At 40.3% G+C, this 20,145-nt stretch overlaps 1 long non-coding RNA gene across 1 annotated transcript in view; it reads left to right on the top strand.

Moving 5' to 3' along the window:
- Positions 1-7,123: 7,123 nt before the first annotated feature.
- The window catches only part of LOC137167247 (uncharacterized), a 63,961-nt gene continuing 50,939 nt past the window's right edge, over positions 7,124-20,145 (top strand). Inside the window, exon 1 of the long non-coding RNA XR_010924068.1 lies at positions 7,124-7,136. This is a non-coding gene — a long non-coding RNA (uncharacterized lncRNA). The remainder of the gene's footprint in view (positions 7,137-20,145) is intronic.

The following is a 20,145-nucleotide window of genomic DNA, read 5'->3' as shown; positions in this document are numbered from 1 at the left end:
CCTTGGAATCTGTGAATCTGAGTCTCCAGTTCATTCCTTCCTTCATGGGCCTTGGAGAGAACAGGATTGGCAACATGCTTGTAACACTTGCAGCTCTGCATTAAGATAATGACTGTAATCAAATCTCATGCTTCGTGGTTTCAGTCAATCACCTGAGGGAATCAGGAAGGAATTTTTCCCCTCATGCACAATCAAGTGGTTCAGAGTTTTCTCTGCCAAGATGCCTGGCTGGAGTGTCTTGTTCACTTGCTCAGAATCAAACTGATAATCAGATTTGGGGCCAGGTAGTAATCCTGTTCTCTGTCTGTGACACAGTTAAATCTCCTGAGGACTAAAATGCTTTGATCTAACGAAAATCTTAGGGGACTTAATATTGGGGTATCTAGATGAAATTCTCTGGCCTATGATAATACCAGAGGTTTAGATGATCTAATGATCCCTTCTGGCCTTAAAATCTATGACACTATGAAAACAGAAGGTCACACTGAGGTAGCTACACAACTGGCTATTCTTGTCCCAGATGGAGAAGTGGTTACTGTGGGATTGAAGCTCCTATTCTGGCTAGAGATGGGATCCCCAGGCAGCCATAGTGCCAGTGTTTGATGGGATGGGACAGGCTGCAGCTTAAAGCCAACTGTATTCATGCAGGCACAGCTGTATTGTCTGCAGCATGCATAATCGAAGCTTTGGGTATGCAGAGACTGTACAACTAGCCATGAACAGTTCTGCTCTTTGTTGGAATTAAACAAAGAGGGAGATGAGGTGAAAAAATGTTCTATACTGTATAATTATTTCATTCATGCTGCCATCCAGGTTTATCCCAATGACTTCCTTTAAAAAAAAAAAAAAAAAAAAACCAAAACCCACTTGCTAAATAAATAAAATGTAATGTTCCGGGCATAGGACTCATTTTGCTAACATGAAGATTTGGCCATTTTCTACATTCTCAGCAGCAGGACTGAGGAAGAAACGCTAAAGCAAAGGAGCCTGAAAGCACAGAGCCCAATTCTACAACCCTTATACTAAGTAGCACTCATTTGTGTGTACAGTCAAGTCAGGATTGCTTGTGTGAGCAAGTACTTCTTAGAATGGGTGAGGGTTAGAGACTCCAGCCCCACCTCCTTAAAGAAAAAAGTGGGGGAAGAGGAGCAACTCTCTTTTGTCCTAATTAAAAAAAATAGATTTAAAAGGTAATGGGGGGAAGGGAACAATGGGAAATAAGGGGGAAGGGTATGTTTGTGGAGCCAGGTGGATAATTATAGTTAGGGAAACTATATGGAGCTCAATTTTCCTAATTAATTACTCCTTGTAAAAGGACTTAGGCAGGTGCTAGGGTTGGATCATTTTTTATAGGTAAATAGACTTTCGACTGCTCCAAGCCTTCAAGATATTATCGCTGTCTCCAGGTGTGTTCTAATCTCTGTGAACCACACAGCCTTAATTGCATAACACAACACTATTACAAAATGTTACCACACCAAGAACGTTTATATTATTTCATAACAAGGAGCAGTTGTTCTACAGAACATTTTACCCTTGAGGGAAAACTGCTAATTATTAAAAAGTGTGTGTGTGTGTGTGTGTGTGTGTGTGTGTGCGCGCGCCCACGCATTCCAACAGACAGCACAGCTGGTTGCTGTGACCTTATTGGGGTGAAATGGACCCAGGCTTATTAATCTCTCTTTATATGGAAGTTGTTCCATTCCCCTAATAATTTTAGTTGCCCTTTTCTGTACCTTTTCCAATTCCAATATATCTTTTTTGAGATGGAGCAACCAGATCTGCATTCAGTATTCAAAATGTGGGCGTACTCTAGATTTAGAAAGAGGCAGTATGATATTTTCTGTCTTATTATCTATCCCTTTCCTAATGATTCCCAACATTCTGTTAGCTTTTTAGACTGCCACTGCACATCAAGTGGATGTTTTCAGAGAACTGATCTAGGCTGGCTCAGCAAAAATGTAAACCCCAATGTGTACTTGCTAAATACGCATGCTAAAATTAACAAATGTTCATTCTCAGGATTCAAGCAAAGCAAACACTGGTTCAGGGAAAGAGTTCCATTAAACTGCAGCTCTATTTTCATCAATTCTTCAGTGAATTTACAGTAGAACCTCATAGTTATAAACACCAGACGTACAAACTGACGGGTCAACCAAATGCCTCATTTGAAACTGAAAGTAGGCAATCAGGCATCAGCAGAGAAAGAGGAGGGGCGGGGGGAGAGAAAGCAAATATAGTACAGTACTATGTTAAACATAAACTACTTAAAAATAAAGGGAAAACAGCATTTATCTTCTGCATAGTAAAGTTTCAAACCTGTATTAAGTCAATGTTCGGTTGTAAACTTTTAAAAGAACATCCATAATGTATTGTTCAGAGTTACAAACATTTTTCAGAGTTACGAACAACCTCCATTCCCAAGGAGTTTGTAACTCTGAGGTTCTACTGTATTTATAAAGCTTTGTATTCCCCATTACCAGTAATACTGTCCTTAGGATTATCCATCTACCGTGAGGGAGAGGCTTCCCTTACTCCTTGAGTGCCTGATCCAAAGCCCACTGAAATCTCTAGAAAGACTTCCATGGATTTTGGATCAGGCCCTCATTTTTTCCTTTATTCATATTTTTAAAATGTTCACCGAGGCCTGCTTGAACTGCTGGCATTAGCAGTATCCTCAAAAGCAGCAGCATGCATATGCACCCTTGACTCAGGTGGCCTGAGATTAGTTGATAGTGTTTCCTCTTTAGTTAAAGGATCAATTTTTATATGTAGAATACATTCATTGTTAGTTATAGTGGACTCCACAGGATCTTAAAGTCTGGAATGGCCTAACTTCAATTAAAAATGTATCATGTGCTCTTTAAACTGAGCCAGTAAAAGGAGCTCTGGTTTTCAAAGCCCAATTTGGAAAAGACTAGCACAGGACCACTCTGCTTGTGCACTATTTCTGTTCATGTGTAGTTCCAGTAGATGCTTCTAAGCAGCATTTACAGATAGGGTGAGCAGATGTCCTGATTTTATAGGGACAGTCCCGATATTCGGGGCTTTTTCTTATATAGGTGCCTATTACCTCCGACCCGCTGTCCTGATTTTTCACACTTGCTACCTGGGTCACCCTATTTACAGAGAACTTTGTAAAATGTTCAGTATAAACTACTTCTTTAAATGAAAGTTGTTTAAAATAACAACAACTCACCTAACTCTTCCACTGCCCCCTCAATTACAGGAAATGAAATTGGAGTGCCAGATGTGCCTGGTCCAGTGTAACCAATGAGCCCGATCATCCACAGGTGCTAGCAGCAGCAGCTCCATCTTCTCCATGCAGCTGTGTCAGTGCGCCCTAATCGTGACCTGGAAGGAAAAAGCTGTTGGGTTGAAAGGATGCCTCCGACTCCGTGGTCTTCATCTTTTGGCTAATCCACTGAAGATGGATGCCCATAATGATGTTTTTTAATGAAGTGATCATGTGGCCACTATGACTGCACTAACACCACAAACTCATTTTACATGTGCCACCAAACAGGCAGCATGCCTGAGATTTAAACAAACCTCAGTTAACTTCTATCTCCAACCATACTAGATTGCTTATGAAGAAAAGTTACTGTATCAGGGACAATCAACTTCAGACAGTGATTACTTGGTGTCTCGTAAGACATAAACATTCATTTTCTGAGCAAAAGCATGCTGCACACACCTCTTAAAAAAAATCATGGTATCATCCTAGCAGGGTTAAGTGTAGTTTGGCATTTGGACCATCATGTCACCAGAACACACAGGACTTTTTCTTGTCCTTAGTTATACTGTCAACAGGCTAACACAAAAGCCCATGCTCACTCTCTCCTTCCTTTTTTCTGGTTAACTTATGTCTCCCTCACACACACTGTGTGAGTAGAGTAACAATTTTGCCCTATATTTTCTAGTCATCAAACAGTAAGATATTTACAGCATAACAGATTTTAAGAATCAATGGTGAGTTCAGAGATCAACCATCCAATGCTGCTTTGCATTACTTAAATAATAATCGAATTATGTTTGAATTCTTACATCCTTGAAATAGCACTTGAATATACCTATATACCTGAAATAGTACCTCAAGTCTGATGTCAACAGAAAGCCTAGATTCTGTTCTTCTTAAAGACAAAGTAGAAGCACCAAATATGCTTATCAGGAATATCAGCATGGAGAACATGATCCTGAAACATTCTGAGCCCTTGCTTTTTGCTCCTCTTGTTTTTGATAGAAGTTTTGGGTCCTTATTGCCTACCAAGATCAGGCCTTAAAACTATAGTCCCTAGTTTTTTTGACAGCTCTTCTAGCAAAATTAATTTTAGTAAAATGAAATTATCCCAAAAATGAAATGTCAGATATTTCTGATTTATCATTTCTGGCTTACCTCAGAAAGAATGGAATGCATGAAGATTTCTTATTAGATGTTCCTCCAAATAAGAGTATTCCAAGGAAAAGTTTAATATGTTGAAATAGTATTATTATTCATATTCCAGTATCACACACACTATACTGAACACATTCAGGAAAGACACATTCCTTGTCCCAAAGAGCTTACAATCTAAAGTCACTACTTTGCAAAAACTTGTGTGTGCTCAACCTTACATGACTTCATTGGTGCTACCCTCATGTGTAAAGTTAAGCACATGTGTAAGCCTTCACAGGATCTGGGCCTAAGAAATATTTTATATACAACCTTGTCCTGTCGCTGCTTTTTACAAAGTATTTGCAGATCTTGGATTTACATTGCACCACTACTGAAGGGATTAAGTTAATGCTAGACCATAGATTTAGTCCATTTTGCGGTTTCTTCCAGTCCCTTTGTGTCTTCCTCAGTCATGCTGGTTTTTTGTGTCAGCCAAATTGAGTTCATATCTAATTATTCAACTGGACTTTATAAATTTCCTGAAAATATTTGGGTGACTAAAATTGATTGGCTTAATTTTTAGTGTTATTTCTCATGTTGGAACACTTTTCACTAAGATGTGTTCATGCATCTGATGAAGTGGGTTGCAGTCCACGAAAGCTTATGCCCACAGAAATTTGTTAGTCTTTAAGGTGCTACAGGACTCTCGTTGTTTTTACTTTTTACTAAGTTTCTTAAATTTTTTTGGTGGCATTAGCTCTTCAGAAGAGACACAGGGATATTTTCTTTTTGTTGCTGCTATCTACTGTACTTTTTCTTGTTCAGTCATGTCCCACTTTGATCTTAGATATACTTAAAATTGAGGGTAAAGCTCCTCTGACTATATGTACTTTCAGGTTCTACCTTGCTCACTGAGGTCAAACCTTGGGTGTTTGTTGAATTCTGAAGGAATTTTTTCTCCCAATCTAGGATTAGAGGAGCCTGACGCAAGGATAAGGGGCAAAGAGAAGCTTGTGCATGGAATTTTTTCAGTCTGAGGGTCTGTTGCATTAGTATTAATGAGGAATAACTATTGCAGCTGATGGAATTAGTGGTGGTAGAATCAGTGTTGATGAGATCAGTATCAGTCCCTGAATTACAGCAAAACAGCTGTCTGTGTCTGCAGCTGGGAATGCAGTCATGCTGTCAGGTTATTGGTGTGCTCTAAATCTAGTCTTCAAAAGGTGATAAACTGGCATGAGCTGAAACTTGAAGTCTGATTAGCAGTGAAATCTCTGGAAATGAATTTTGGTCCAACTCGCCTGTACTGACAGAGAGCAAGATCTTGGTTTTTACAGTCTGCAATTTGAACTCCGCGGCTCACAAATCGATGCTTTTATTCAAATCAAGAATGTTGATTTACCACAACATTTAATGCTGCTTTGCTAAAAATATCTCCCAGACCCATAGAGCTGTGGCTTGTGGCCTCGGTGTCTAGGCTTTTATTCCCTCTAAATATAGTCTATACTTTTTCTGTGTGGCTGTCATGTTGAATAAATAACAGGCAATGGGCATGGAACCAGAATTCATGTCTATGTATTATATAAAACAAAACAGGCAGCCTTTGAAGTATGGGGCTAGAATTTCGTAAGGGGGTTCTTCTGATGTCAAAAACCAGAAGCAAACCTCAGCAAGGCATAGATAAGCATGAGAAACCTGAGACAGAATTGCAGCCAGTAGTTCAAAATGTGCCTGTTTTGTTTTATATTCTCCACAGAGCCAAGTCTTTAAACCATGTTTTCTCATCTCCTCTCAAGTTCCCTGTTCCTTTCTCCAGGCTCTCAAGACTCCTGTTGCTCCCTTCCTCTACCCTTTTTCGTGGGGTTCTTGCTTGCCCTCCTCTCTTACTGCTCCATGTTTCCAGTACATGCTGCTCTGGTGCTGTGCTTTGGCTGTTTGCTCAGTGTCACTAGAATAGTGCTGCTACTGGTGAGCCCAGATCTATTTCCGTTAGTCATGCTGATCAGAAACTTACTCTATGAGCAGTTCCATTGATGTCACATTCCATTCAAAGAACCTACATCTCTAGGGCCTGATTTCAGATTAATGGGAGTACTTATTCATAGACTAAGGGAGTTAGAATTGGATCGTATGGTAGCAGGTTGATTGACTCTTTTTTAATTCTTTGGTCTGATGCCATCCTATTAATATGGTCAGTAGATTTTGCTAATTCTGATAATTCAGTAGTAACCACTGTAATTTTAAAAATTGTTTACCGTATTTATAATCACCTTTTTTGAACCTCTATTTAATTGCTGTGGATCACACTTCTGACAACCTATTGGGAAGTCCAATTTGTGTTACACATTCGTTAACTCCTGAATTAATCTCCATAAGTTGGGCCATCCAGATCAGTCCCTTAGAAATGTGTTTAATAATAATTAATAAAAAAGTAAAGAAAAATGCTTTATCTTTGTTACAAAGAAACAAACACCCATGATAACTGTCCTCTAAAAGCTGGCCTGGATTTGGTAGTTTAGCTCTGTAAGCTGTAGAATCTCAGTGACTACAATTACATTCTCTGCAAATGTAAAGCTGACGATCTGACTATTTACAGGGCAGTTCTGTTTGAAGTGAATTCCAGTCTGGTGATGCTTGGTGTTTGGATAGATTCTCAGATACTCTGATAAAACGTACAGGTATATTAAGTCCCAACTTTCTATTTTAAGTAGTTAGTAAATACTGCACCAGAGGTGGGTGTGAAGGACGCTGAAAAGGCTGAGTGAGTTCTGCTTTTATTAAACCTTTCTAACTTTCGTAACTAAGAATTTCAACACATTGTTTATGGGGTTTTTTTTAAACTGCTGAGAAAAACAGGCTTATGCAACTTAGTTTGCATAAGGGCAATGAGTCATCCACTTGTGTGTGTGTGTGTGTGTTTGTTATATCACTTTACATAACCCCCATCTTTACTTAAACATGGATTAGCATATTTTTTCTGTATGATAAAAAAAAAAAAAACAACCCAAAGGTCACCGCTAAATAAAAAGTCCCACATATTAGGCCCAAGTACAACTCCACAAGGTTACACCAGAGATGAATTTTGTTCAGTCTCACTAGGGCTTCCTTTCTGCAGGCTTTACATAGGCCAAACTCACAGTGGAGCCAGATATGTAAGAGGAAGGAGTAGTAGCCCTACCCTGCTCTCCTAGCAGGCACAGCAGTGGGGAACTCCAGCACAGGGCCAGCAGCCGCAGATAAGGGTTCCAGCCCACTGCTTTGATTTGACACATGCTTCGAGGCTGCCCAGTAGAGAGGTTTTTGAATGCACAGTATATGTGGGAAACCCCAGCATATCTGAAATTTCGAGTTTTTTAGGCATGCTCTGGTTTTTGGATTATGGTGCCCGGGGCAGCAGCATCCTATTGCATTAGTTCAGGATTTTACCATTAAGGGGTGAGTGGAACTTTTTTTGAGCCTTAAAACTATTTGGATTGGAGCGATTTTTATTTTAATCACCTCATCGCTAATGGGGATTTACCAGCTGTGATCCTGAGAGGTCAGATCAGGCTTGTGTCCCATTGGTGAGGAACTGTGGAGAAAGTCCCACTGCTGCTGACTCTGCTGTAGCTGTTCTGTTCCTAAAATCTGCAGAGCTACCCATCAGCAACTTTAGATTCATGTAACGTTAAAAAAAAAGAAAGAGGAAAAAATGTAGTTTGTTTTGTTTGATGGGTGCAATATTGATCTCTACTTGGGTACACTGATAATATACAAAACCATAAATAAACCATTGCAATTTAAGCAGACCACATCCTATGCTACTTTTTCCACCACTTCCTGGACTGATTTCCACCAATTAGCAACCCAAATCAAAGAGCAAGATGAATGTGTGTCTAGCACTAGCTCCATAGGTTACCAAACTCAGGTTCTTGCACAGTGCGATAGGGAGTGAATTCCAGAATCAAGATCCCTCTACCAAGGTGGGAGGCTCCTTATCAGGAATTCAAGCCAGGTAGCAAAATCATTGCAGCCAACTGAAAGTACCACAATAGTGAACAGAGGTTTCTGAATTGTACATTATTAGCACAGTAATTTGAAATGTAAGCAAATAATTATCTGTACCTACATGACTATGGAACCTAGCTTCATAACTACGGAGTACATGTACAGAATCAAGTCCTATAAGTTAAGAAGAATCCATGAGGTAACATGATCAGTGGTGCTAAGTCACACTCACCATGATAAAAAATGACTAGAGAGGTCAGTTAAAAGTGATTAAATAATAAAGACCTTATCAAAATAATTTCTAAATAAATTTCTAAGTAAGAAAATTTAATAAGCAACAGTTGAAAAAATGGTATTTGCTAAGGACTAATGACTAGCTAGGGGAGAAGAGGTTAGTTCTTTGAAAACGTTGTACCCTTTAATTCATTCTTCCTATTACAAGCTAAACATCAGGAAAAAATTTGTGATATGCACTTTTTATGTGCGCATATAATAATTGCTTCACATGTGGTATGCTGGACCTGGCCACTATGCTACCTGATTATATTATTTGCATCTACTGATGTTTGAATTATTCATTCTTCTTTGAGTGATTGCCCATGTTCATTCCACTATAGGTATGTGCACACTTCCGTGCACGGTTACCCGGAACTTTTTTCCCCTTAGCAGATGCCGTAGGGCTGGCTCTGGTGCCCCCTGGAGCCCCATGCATGTGCCGCAGTATATGAAGCGCTGCCGACCCTATGCACCCTCAGTTCTTTCTGCCAACTCCGGCAGCGGGGACGGGGGGTGGGTTGTGGAATGGACATGAGCAACACATCTCAAAGGACATCAGTTACTGGTAAGTAACTTTGTTTTCTTTTTCGAGTGCTTGCTCATGTCCATTCCACTATAGGTGACTAACAAGCAATACCTTTGGTGGTGGGTCGGCGTTACCGGTGAGCTACGCTCAGCACAGCTCTGCCGAATCCCGCGTCCTCTCTCGCTTGCTGGACGATGGCGTAGTGGGTCATGAAGGTATGCACCGATGACCAGGTGGCAGCTTTGCAGATGTCCTGCAGGGGCACTCTCTCCAAGAAGGCTGTAGATGAGGCTTGAGCTCCAGTTGAGTGCGCTGTGATGGTTCCCAGAAGTGGCACCTTCGCCTGCTTGTAGCAGAACTTGATGCATGATGTAATCCACGGGGAGATGCGCTGGGTGGAGACAGGTGAGCCTTTCATCCGGTCAGCCACTGACACTGGGAGAGGCTCTGCTGAGGGATTTTGAAGGAATCGGTCCTTTCCAGCTCTAGGGAATGGTAATCCTTAGGGGAAAAACAGGCATGAGTATAGACTGGTTTATTTGGTTTTTAGATCAGTTTTCTCTGAAATGCTTTTGTTCTAATAAATAATACTCTACTAGAAGAAGGCTGTCTGGTCACTGGGTCACTCTCATTGCTCCCGGAGAAGGGAACAGACCTGCAGGGTCTGAGCCTAAGGCAGGCCTGCTGAGGTAAATCATGGTTGATAAACAATTGACTGCAACAGCACCCAGGCTGAGAGTAGGAGAATGGCATGATTCCATCCTGAGAAAGTTGATGGCCAGAGACGGAAGCAAGGGTGTACTTGAAGAGAGCAGGGGAGGTAAACAGTGCAGTTAGCCTGGTAACTGTGACGGCATGGACAAACAATTTTCAGCCTATGGACTGTTTGCTAGCTGTTCACTTTATGTGTTCACTATGACTGTGACTACACTGGGAAATTTTTGAAAGAATTGTGCAGTTTCTACTAGTCGCACTACTACCTGGCAGCACCAATGATTACTGGCATTCTAACTGCTGTGTCATCTGACGCTGCTCAGAGCCAGTCCAGATACATGGTGGTTAAAACACTGGCAGCTGCTGGTCCCTGTCTACACTAGAGATTGCACAGTTGTTACTATGTTGGTAATGATAGTGAGAATTTTTAGGGAAGAAGGTGTAGTGTGGACAAGACCTAATTCAGGGATATAATTGGTCATCTAAGTCACATGATGTTTCAGCTTCTTGACTGGATGGCTAAAATGTTTTAAGCAGGAATAATAAAAGTGAGCATGCTTATTTGTGCTCAAATAGCCTTGTCTGCATATGAATAAGGATACTTGCACAAGAACAGCTCATTTCCTGCATATTTGTGAGAACATGACAAGTGAATAAAAAAAGGGCACAAATATGGTTCAACTGAACAGTCATTTGTAAACTGAATAAATGTTCATGAAGACTGTGTTTGCAGTAAAAGTCCTCCCCTATTTGTATCATCTCTCAGAACTGCATTCAGCCTGATGCTGGATTTAATTCTCTTCAGATGAGAAGAGCTGACTGTAGTTAAGAGCATAGGTTTCTGTTTGTTACTCATAGGTATTAGCCAGCTGCAGTGGAACCTTGTAAAAAGCTAGTGCAGCTCTCTCGAGGTACATAGGCAGCAAACACACCTGACCTCCCCAAGGGCTGCCCAGCTCTCCCAAGTTCAGCAGCGCCGGCAGGATTGTAAACTGGCTCAGCTCATTAGTACAAACACTGTTTGGCTCAAGTACGTCATGTAGCTAGCAGATGTAACTGGTGAGCATCTTCCCCTGGGCAAATTCACAAGCTGAGTTCTCTGGAAAGCTTTGTATTTTCTGACACAATTTCATATCTGTATGTGATCAAATGTCCCCTGAACACTCAGCTGTTTGTTGTTTTAAACCAGGTTGCAGGCATTAAGTGTTTGTATAGTTTAAATGCTGGAATTTCTGTTTGGTTTTTTTATATGTTTCACCTGCTTTTTTCCTGACATGTGAAGCTTAAACAGCATCTTGCATATTAACTCTTAGTGTCCAGGGAGTTTCTGGAACAGTCTGTGGCAGGGATCCCAGTGTTGCCCTTAGAAATGTTTACAACATGCAAGAATCTCTGGGGGTGGTTTGCACCAGATCCTTTACCTTCCATGCATTGAACCCCCTCCAGGCCTGTCAATCCACTTCTCCTCATATTTCTGTGCCCCATACCAGTTCCCCTCCCCTATGAGGCTCCTCCTGTGGTAATTCCACAACCCCCACCCTTCCCATGAAACTTCCCATAGCAGTTTTTCTCTATATCTCTCCCCATTGCCAGTTATTTTTCTAAATCAGATCCAAATCCTCTTCTTTTGTAGTAGGCCTTAATCCTGTTCCCACTGAAATCAATAGCCATCACTCCCTTCCTCCTGTCCCTCCCTGCTGACTAGCATGGTGTAATGCAGTGTAGATAAAAATCTTTTTTTTTTAAATCTGATTTTAATTAATTTTTTCAAAGATAAACCTGTTTGAAATTATGACAACCTATATTAAGACCTAAGCTTACAATAAATCTATTAAATTAATTCAAATTAAGTAAAAAATATTCAAGCAGTACCTGTTTGCTGCCAAGTTTCAAAGAGAGTCAAAGCACTGAACTGGGGAAAGTCATTGGCTGAGCACCTGGAACCAGAATCTGTTGATGTGCTAAACCGGCTTTTGACAGCACTATCCTCTTCTGCTGCTGCAGAGAGAACATTTTCTTCATTTCACTTTATTCAACTAGTTCAGTTCAATGACTAGTTCACTCAAAGATAAAATAACAATTGAGAGTTGAAAAGCTGGAAGCTTGTTTTCCTCTTCGAGACTGTAAATAAAAAAACTACAGATACTTGCTTTGTTTAACAAATCAGTGAGTTTAAATGGAAAACATGTTTTGATAAACCTTTCTTTCCTATGCATCCAGGGTCACAGTTCAGGGCAACTGCACCTGTATTCCCTCTCTTTGGCCAGCAAAAGCACCCACTCTTTAGCTTCTGGCTCCCCAGCTGTTACTTCTCTTCGGTGGAGACCAGAGTCTCTCTCCCTTCTGACTGGAGTATTTCCAGACTACACAGATCTCTGCCTATGCTGTGAATTCCCCAGCCAAGTCAACTGCAGAAGCAGGCCTGCTTTAAGTTTTTCCACAGAGACAGTAAACAGTGTAATTGCCACAGTTAAGCTACCACACAGCTCATTCTAAGCAAGCACATTTATTCTTAAAGTAAAAGCAGTATAGAGAACATATTAAAAACAGCCTACACATTTGCCAATAAGCTTATCAGAGAATCACCCTGGATTCCAACAAGGGCTTTGGCTAGTTGCAGTCCTTCAAATCCTACCCTCGGGTTTTTCCATGGTCACAAGTCCATAACAGCTATGGGCTCAGAACAAGTACACTCATGAAACTGAGAGTGTTTGGGTCTTTGAAGAGACCCTGAATAGACAGTCAACCAGACAATAGGTTTCTGCTCAAGGCACAACTTCACAAGGATGGATCTGGAGGAGGGTCATTTGCATCCTCCTCCTCTTAAGTATGTCCTAGGAAACCTACACAACTAACAGTTTGTTCTTGTCTTAACCCATTGTTTTAAACAGTCCACTGCTGCTCATAATACCTCCCAAAGTTTACATTAGTCGTGACTTCTAGACAAGTTTTATACAATCCTGCATTAATATTTGTGTGTTAATTCAATGAGTTCCTAAAATACTTAAGCCTAATTCAATAAGCATTACTTTAATTCAATAAGGTTTGTCCAGCATACTGCAGGAAATTGCCCTCTCTGTCACATCCAGCACATTTAAAGTAGTTTTATTTAACTATTAGAAAACATTTTAAAATGCTGGTTTTGTGCACTTTTAATTTAATTCCAATTTCCATCAAAATGCAGTTTGACACAAATTATGAGTAATAATTATTCCTCATCTAGTAAATAAGAAATGTCATTCATCATTTTCTAATATTAAAAAAATAAAAATTAAGAATATAAATAAATGTTAGTTAAGTTAAATAATTTCTTAAATCTGCATAGATACACTATATCCTCTTGGCTAGCAAAAAGAAGTGTCAAATTATACCAACCAAAGAGAATCAATAGTTATTTTCCTAAATAAACAAAGTAGAGATGCAAAGAAGATTAATAGTGATGATTTAAATCAAGGTTTTCTGCTTCCTGATTCAATCATGATGAAAACTGATTTAAATCAAAATCATTTAAATCAATCCACCCTAGTGTAATCTCCCGTCAGGCAGCAGTATTTTCCCTACTCCCTCCCACAGCCTTACTATCAGAAGAAAAGAGGCCTTCCATCTTCTACTGTGATAGTGCTGTGAATTCTTCAGGCCAGGGATCGTTTAAGACTGGGATATTTCAGACTGTGCTCAAGAGTCCTGGAGTAGTTTTAGAGGATTTCCAACTCTTCTGTTCTCCCTTTCGCAAGTGCCTTTCTTTTTTGCGAAGGCATGGACTGTAATTACCAGTGGGTCTTAGAAATTATTCAGAAAAGAGATATGCAATCTAATTTCAGTCTCTGCCAAATCTGCACTGCTCTACATCCCACTTCAGAGACCATTCTTCTGACATCCTACTGCATTTAGAGAGAGACAGATTTCTTCAGCCGGATGCTTTCAGAAGAAGAAAGATTGATGGCATCCTATACTGGAACTCTGACATCTCAACAAAATCTTCAAGTTTTCAATGATCATCCTTTCTTCTGTAATCCCTTCCTTAGATCCCATGTTTCCCATGAATTGGTTCAGGACGCTTTTCTTGCAGGATGCATATTCCCATATGATAATCCACCTAGCTCATCGGAGGTACCTACATTCCTTCGTCAACAGACTTCACTTCCAGTTCAGAGTACTACCATTTGGCCTCTTAAGAAGCTCCAAAGGCATTTATCAAATGCGTGGCTATGGTAATGGCTCACTGAAGGAGTCAAGGGCCTCATGTGTATATCTGTTTCATGGACTGACTGATTCAAAGTCACTCATCACAACAGGTTACCGAGGATATTCACACAGTTCTTCCGCTGTTTTCCAGACTAGGTCTTAAGATCATTTGAGACAAGTCCACATTCACTCGTACTCAACCCATAGAATTTCTAGAGGCAGTTCTGGACTCCAGATTGGCAAGAGCATATGTTCCTCATGGAAGACTTTCCATGATGAAACACCTCATTTCATGCCTTTGATCTCCTCCAAGAATCTCAATGAGAATCTACCTCAGTTTACTGGTTCATATCACAGCTTGCCATGACTCCATATCTATGGTTGGTAAAGATTGGTTCATTGGCCAGTCAAATACATCATGTAGAAGTTCCTCCAAAAGTGCTGAAATCTCTGCTTTGGTGAATAGACCCTCAAAACGTTTGCCAGGATGTTATTTTTCATTCACCTCCCCATCCAAAAATTATGGTGATGGATGCATCCAAATGGGACTAGAATACACATTATGCACACTCTTTCCAAATACAAGGCATTTGGTCCTGAGTAGAGTTTTGGTTACACATAAATGTGTTAGAGCTCAGGGTTGTTTGTCTAGTCTCTCCTTCAGGCCTCCACCATTCAGATCCTGATGTGCAATACAATGGCTGTACTCTATTCAAGGGTGAGTGAGATCATCTCCCTTTTATGTCACGAGGTGGTACGCAGCCTGGTAACCCTCCATCTTCTATGTACCCAAAACAATTTGCCAGATGAACTAAGCAGAAAAAAGTTCCGTCATTCATTAGACTTGGTTCTAGATCAGGCATCCCTAAATTGGGCGGTTCCCTCAATAGACCTGTTTGCTACCAACATGAACACGAAATGTCCAGTGTTCTGCTGTCAAGGAGGAGTAAGTCCAGGATCTGTGGCAGATGCATGTCATTGGGAAGAGAAGGCTTTATGCCAATTCCACTAATTCCCAGAGGCCTTGGAAAGATAAATCAGGACAAAGCCTGGGTGATAATGATAGCTCCAGCTTGGACACATTAGTTCTGGTATGCCAACATAATGCATCTGTTAATCAGACCACGTCTTCCACTTCTGAACCTCCCAAATGTCAGTTCACATAACCAAAGCTTGGTGCTATGCCCAGATCTGGCGTGTCTACATCTGACGGCGTGAAGGCTAGCTGGCTAAGTTCTGTGGACAGAAGCTGTTCATTGGCTGCACATAAGATTTTGATCCAGAGCAGAAAGGCCTCTGCTAGAACGACATATAAAGTTTCTTCCATTGTGGTCTGCTCAGAGATACATTCAGCCCTGCTTGGCCTCTTCTATTACAAGTATCTTGGACTACTTGCTAGCTTTGACACATTCAGGAGTCTTTATTAGCATTGTTAGAGTTCATCTGGCTGCTATATCTGCATATGACCCACCTACTGAGGGCCATTCCTCTCCTCCTCCCACTTCTCCCACATCTGAATTCATGGGTAAGAAGCCATTAGGTAAGGAGCTGTTTCCTTCCAGGAACTTGAATGAGGTCTTTGAAGGCCTCTTTCTTTGTACCCATGTAGTCATGTTCATTATATCACTTCTCTTTTGGTAATCATCACCTCTGTTCACAGGGTCACTGATATTCAGTGTTTGATGGCTGGCTCTCCATATGCTGTATTTCATGAAGACAAAATTATACTCAGGCCACATCAAAAATGTTTACCAAAATGTGATTTTATATAAATTTATTTATGTGAAAATCCAATTACGGTATTTGCTCCTGACCCTCATGGGGCTAAATTCCACATGCTTCATTTTCTTAAGGCTATATTCTTTCATCAGCCTACAATAAAGCCATTTCATAAATCATCCAGACTTTTTATAGGTTTTAGTGATCAGTCTAAAGGGCAGCCTATTTCCTCTCAAAACCTCTCTAAGTGGGAAAGAGATTGTGTTAAGATTTTCTGTACTTTAAATATTTTACACCCATCACACACACACCTCAAGTTAGGGCTCAGTTAATATTTGTAGCTTGTTTCAAGAGAGACCCTATTTCTGAGATTTGTAGGGCAGCTACTTGGAGTTCTGTTCATATGTTTACTACTTCAGTGTGCCAGTTTTTGGATTAGAGGCCTATTTGGCAGGAGTGTCCTAAAATCATTATTTCAATAGGACTCCTATCTCCTCCCTCCAGGAAAGGTAATTGCTAGTCATTCATCTACAGTGGAACCATGTGGACAAATGTGCAAAGATGAGAGAGGTTACTTAACTTATAGTAATGAGTTCCTGGAGATGCCTTTGTCCACATTGATTCCATGGCCTGCCCTCCTGCCCCACTGACACAGAGTCCTTACCTAGATATTCTACATTAGTGAAAGAACTGAGTGGCAGTTGGTGCTGCTCTACTTTTTATAATCTTGCTGAAAGGGGTGTTAGGGAGCACAGTGTGCATGCTCAGCTCAAAGGACACTTCCTAGCTAAACCATCCTGGCCTTGTGCACACACCTACAGAGGGATCCATATGGCCAAAAGCATTTCACAGCTCCCCAGTCATTGTAAGGTAAGTAACCTATCTTACTAAGGCCTGATTCAAGATGAAACTTAACCATGTGCCTAGCTTTAAGGATGTGAGCAGTTTCTTTGACGTACTTGTATGCTTAAAGTTAGGTGTATGCATACTACTGGATAGGTACTTTGTTGAAGTGGTGCCTGAAAGAGCAGCTCCAGTAGTTTAGCCAATAAAGGGAATTCATATACACACAATTGAAAATATTAGACCCTTGGTCACATAAACTAAAATAATTTCCTGCAGCAGCTGTTGCCAAGAAAACTCCTACTCTCAGTAGATCGTAATTGGCATGACTTTCCGAGATAGGGCTCTATATAAGTAGAAAAATCTCATGTATATACACTCCTAACTCTTGGGGTTTTTTTTCCTTGTGTGTTACTTTTAAGGGCCAAATCTTTTCTTTTCTTTTCTTTTCTTTTCTTTTAAGTGGATGTCCTCTTTTACATGCATTTGTACACCTATATGCATGTGCACAGATCGGACAGAACATCATCCATGACTATGTCAGATGGTCATTAGCATGAGTGAACACCACTCAGGCTGTGCACACAGTTGTGGTAATCGTGGTCACAAATAGGGATGTGAGAAATGAGTGGGCCTCTGTTTAAAGAATAAATAAATAAAATCAACATTTAAAAATTATTTTTCATGCTTGCCTTGGGGGTGATGACTCTTAAATTGGGTAATCACCCAGGGTGCTCTTGAAGTCCTCTGTCCCCAATCTAGCAGCTTGCTTATGGCCATGTTCAGCAAGAAGCCTGACATATGCTGCAAACAGAACTGAATAGTACAAGCCAGCCATCCTGGTATGCTGCATGCTATAAATGTGTGAGAGAAAAAAATGCTCTTCTTTAGCAGATGAAGGTCTAGTTTTATTAAAAGAAGGTTCTGTAGTGAGATTATATGATTGGCAAAGAAACTACTTAAATACAGGCAATTTTTCGGAGTTTTACCATTATGAATATAATGGAGAGATTCTGTGAAAACACTTTGTGCTGTGAGTATAAGAAATTATGTGGTTTATTAAGTGAAAGCACCTTTTGGTTTTAAAAGTGTTAAAGTACAGAAGAAATTGTTAAACTTGATTTAAAATGAAAATCTCTCTTTTCCTAGCTTTTTCATTTTAGGGATTTTAAAAATTAATTAAAAAAAAAACAGACTTACTCTGATGAGAAGAGAAACAAAGGCATATTTGCAGGTAGCAAGACTTAAGCAAAGAGCAAAAACTTCTTTGTGGGGCCTTGAATTAATGCTCCTATATGTTTTCTATTGCATCTCCATGAAACTGCTGGAACCTCACTAGAGGTAAATTTTTAGCAGAAGTCAAGCTTTTTTGATTTACAGTAAATCAGCACAGAGCAAGTTAACTTTCTGCAACCGTGATACAGTGGGAATAATTACACTTTAAATGACCTTTATGTCATTTTTCCATCTGCCTGGAGTGGAAATCTGGTGTTACTACTTCAGTGAGCTTATAATGTAACATCCGAATATCTGTGCATTTCAAGGGCCAGGTTCTCAGATGTAATATATTGGTATAGCTCCATGGAAGTCAGTGGAGCTTTGCCACTTTACGCTACCTGAGTGTGTTCGTAGCTTCTCTGTAGGAGGCTCGGCCTACCAGGCTTGTTAAACTTAAATTTTAATATATTCATTACTCACTGTTGTTCCCCTACCTCCTTGTTCATTTTGGTGTGGTTTTTTTTTTATGACGACATTCTGTGTTGGGGAAGACACTCTATTTTATGTACTAGTGGGCAGAGTTCCTTATTAGTCATAGTATGTTTTTGATTTAACCAAATAGCCCCATCTTGTTACTATCACGATTGGTTCTTGAAGTATTATACCAGCAAGTAGCCCAGGCAGAAAAGATACTTTGTTTCAGTCCACCACTAATATTCTATTCACTCTGTCTGTCTTAACAAGTGCAACCCTTAAAGATCAGTGCAGGATTTCATGAGGAAGAACATATTTTTCCCAATACATTTTTTCCAATTTTTTTAGAGGTGGGTTTAACCTGAGGTATAGAAACTGTCCCGTACACAAACTGCTTCTAGGATTTCAAGTTATGTTAACATTGTAATGATCAAACATATTGAACTTTGCTATTCTTGGCTCTGGATCATGGAAATAACTTGGAAATGGTACACAAGTGGTAATTCCAAGGAAGATTTTTTTTCATTCAAAAACAAATATAGCATTTGAATTTTTTTCTTGAAATGTTTTTATTTGTAAGCCAAATACTATAATAATTTTTCTAGAAAATTAAGAGAATGCTGCTTGCTTTTAATGAAAATTAACACCGTTTTTTGCCAGGCAGTCAATCACTTAACTCAGTTGTCTTATTATATTATTCAAATGTAATACACATTAGTCAAACATAAGTAGTTGAAGAATCATATTGCAGAATGCCTCTTGAGAGAGAAGTACATTATAAACAGTTCTACTAATGGAATATTTATGTTAATGTAAATGAACTCCATAAGGACCATCTCTGAGAGGTGTGTGTGCGGCCTTAGCTGCACTTTACTTCCTTTTATTGTTACTTATTATTTTGTTGTTTACTGAGCACCAACTGTGCTCAGTACTGTTTGAACTACTGCCCCAGTATCAAGGAATTCTCAGCCTAGTTCTGTCACCTTGAGAAACATCGTTCTTCGGACACTGAAAACACATCATGAATGAAAAGAACAGTGCAGACATATGTGACACTCAAGCTTCAGGTGGTGAGGAAATTTGGCAGAGGTAACAGGAAGACTCTCTGTAATCTGAGTAGACATGTACGATGGGATGAGCCTGTATGAGCGGCACCACTGTGGATAGGAGAAAGAGCTCTAGTTAGGGACCAGTGGGAGCACTTAGTGACACAGAAATTGATCCTTTTGGGGTTTGATTTTTAATGGTCAGTGGAGAGGGCATCAGGGATGGAGCCCTAAAAGTGAGCAGCAGTAACATTACAGTCACCAGGGACTGTATTTGTTTCTGTTCCAATTTGTTTAATCTGAGCTAGAGGAGTTTGCTTGGATATGGGAGGCCTGACCACTGATGGAAATGTTTCTTGGGAGTGGTGACACAGATTGCCTGTTGCCGTCCTGGGGAATGTTTTCTTTAGCTACAAAAGAGGATTGAAGTCAAATCCCAACCCAGTCTGAAGCCTGGGATAGTTGTTGAAGTTGCTAGCTCTTCCTCTGCCTGAAACTGTAGGGGCCCTGTCAAACAGGCATTCTGACCCTGGAGGCCTCAACGTAGGTCCTGGTCTTGACTTGCTGGGAATGTGGCTTGCATGTCCCTACCGAAGAGAGCCAGACTGGGGGAACCACCTGGTGTAAGAGGTTTCTGTTGGTGGAGTCCCTCAGGAAGCAAGTAAGAGAGATTCAGGAGGAGTTGGCTCATTTACATGGCATCCAGGAGCATGACGACTTCATGGAGACATCCAGGATGAAGGATGTTAGCTAGCTAGATAAAAAATCTACAGCAGCACCAG

Source organism: Emydura macquarii, unplaced genomic scaffold, assembly GCF_026122565.2.
Source record: "Emydura macquarii macquarii isolate MOO-44397 ecotype Brisbane River unplaced genomic scaffold, CSIRO-AGI_Emac_v2 contig_2897, whole genome shotgun sequence".
NCBI lineage: Eukaryota > Metazoa > Chordata > Testudines > Chelidae > Emydura > Emydura macquarii.
Note: the sequence above shows the minus strand (reverse complement) of the source record. Positions and strands in the feature narration are given on the sequence as shown.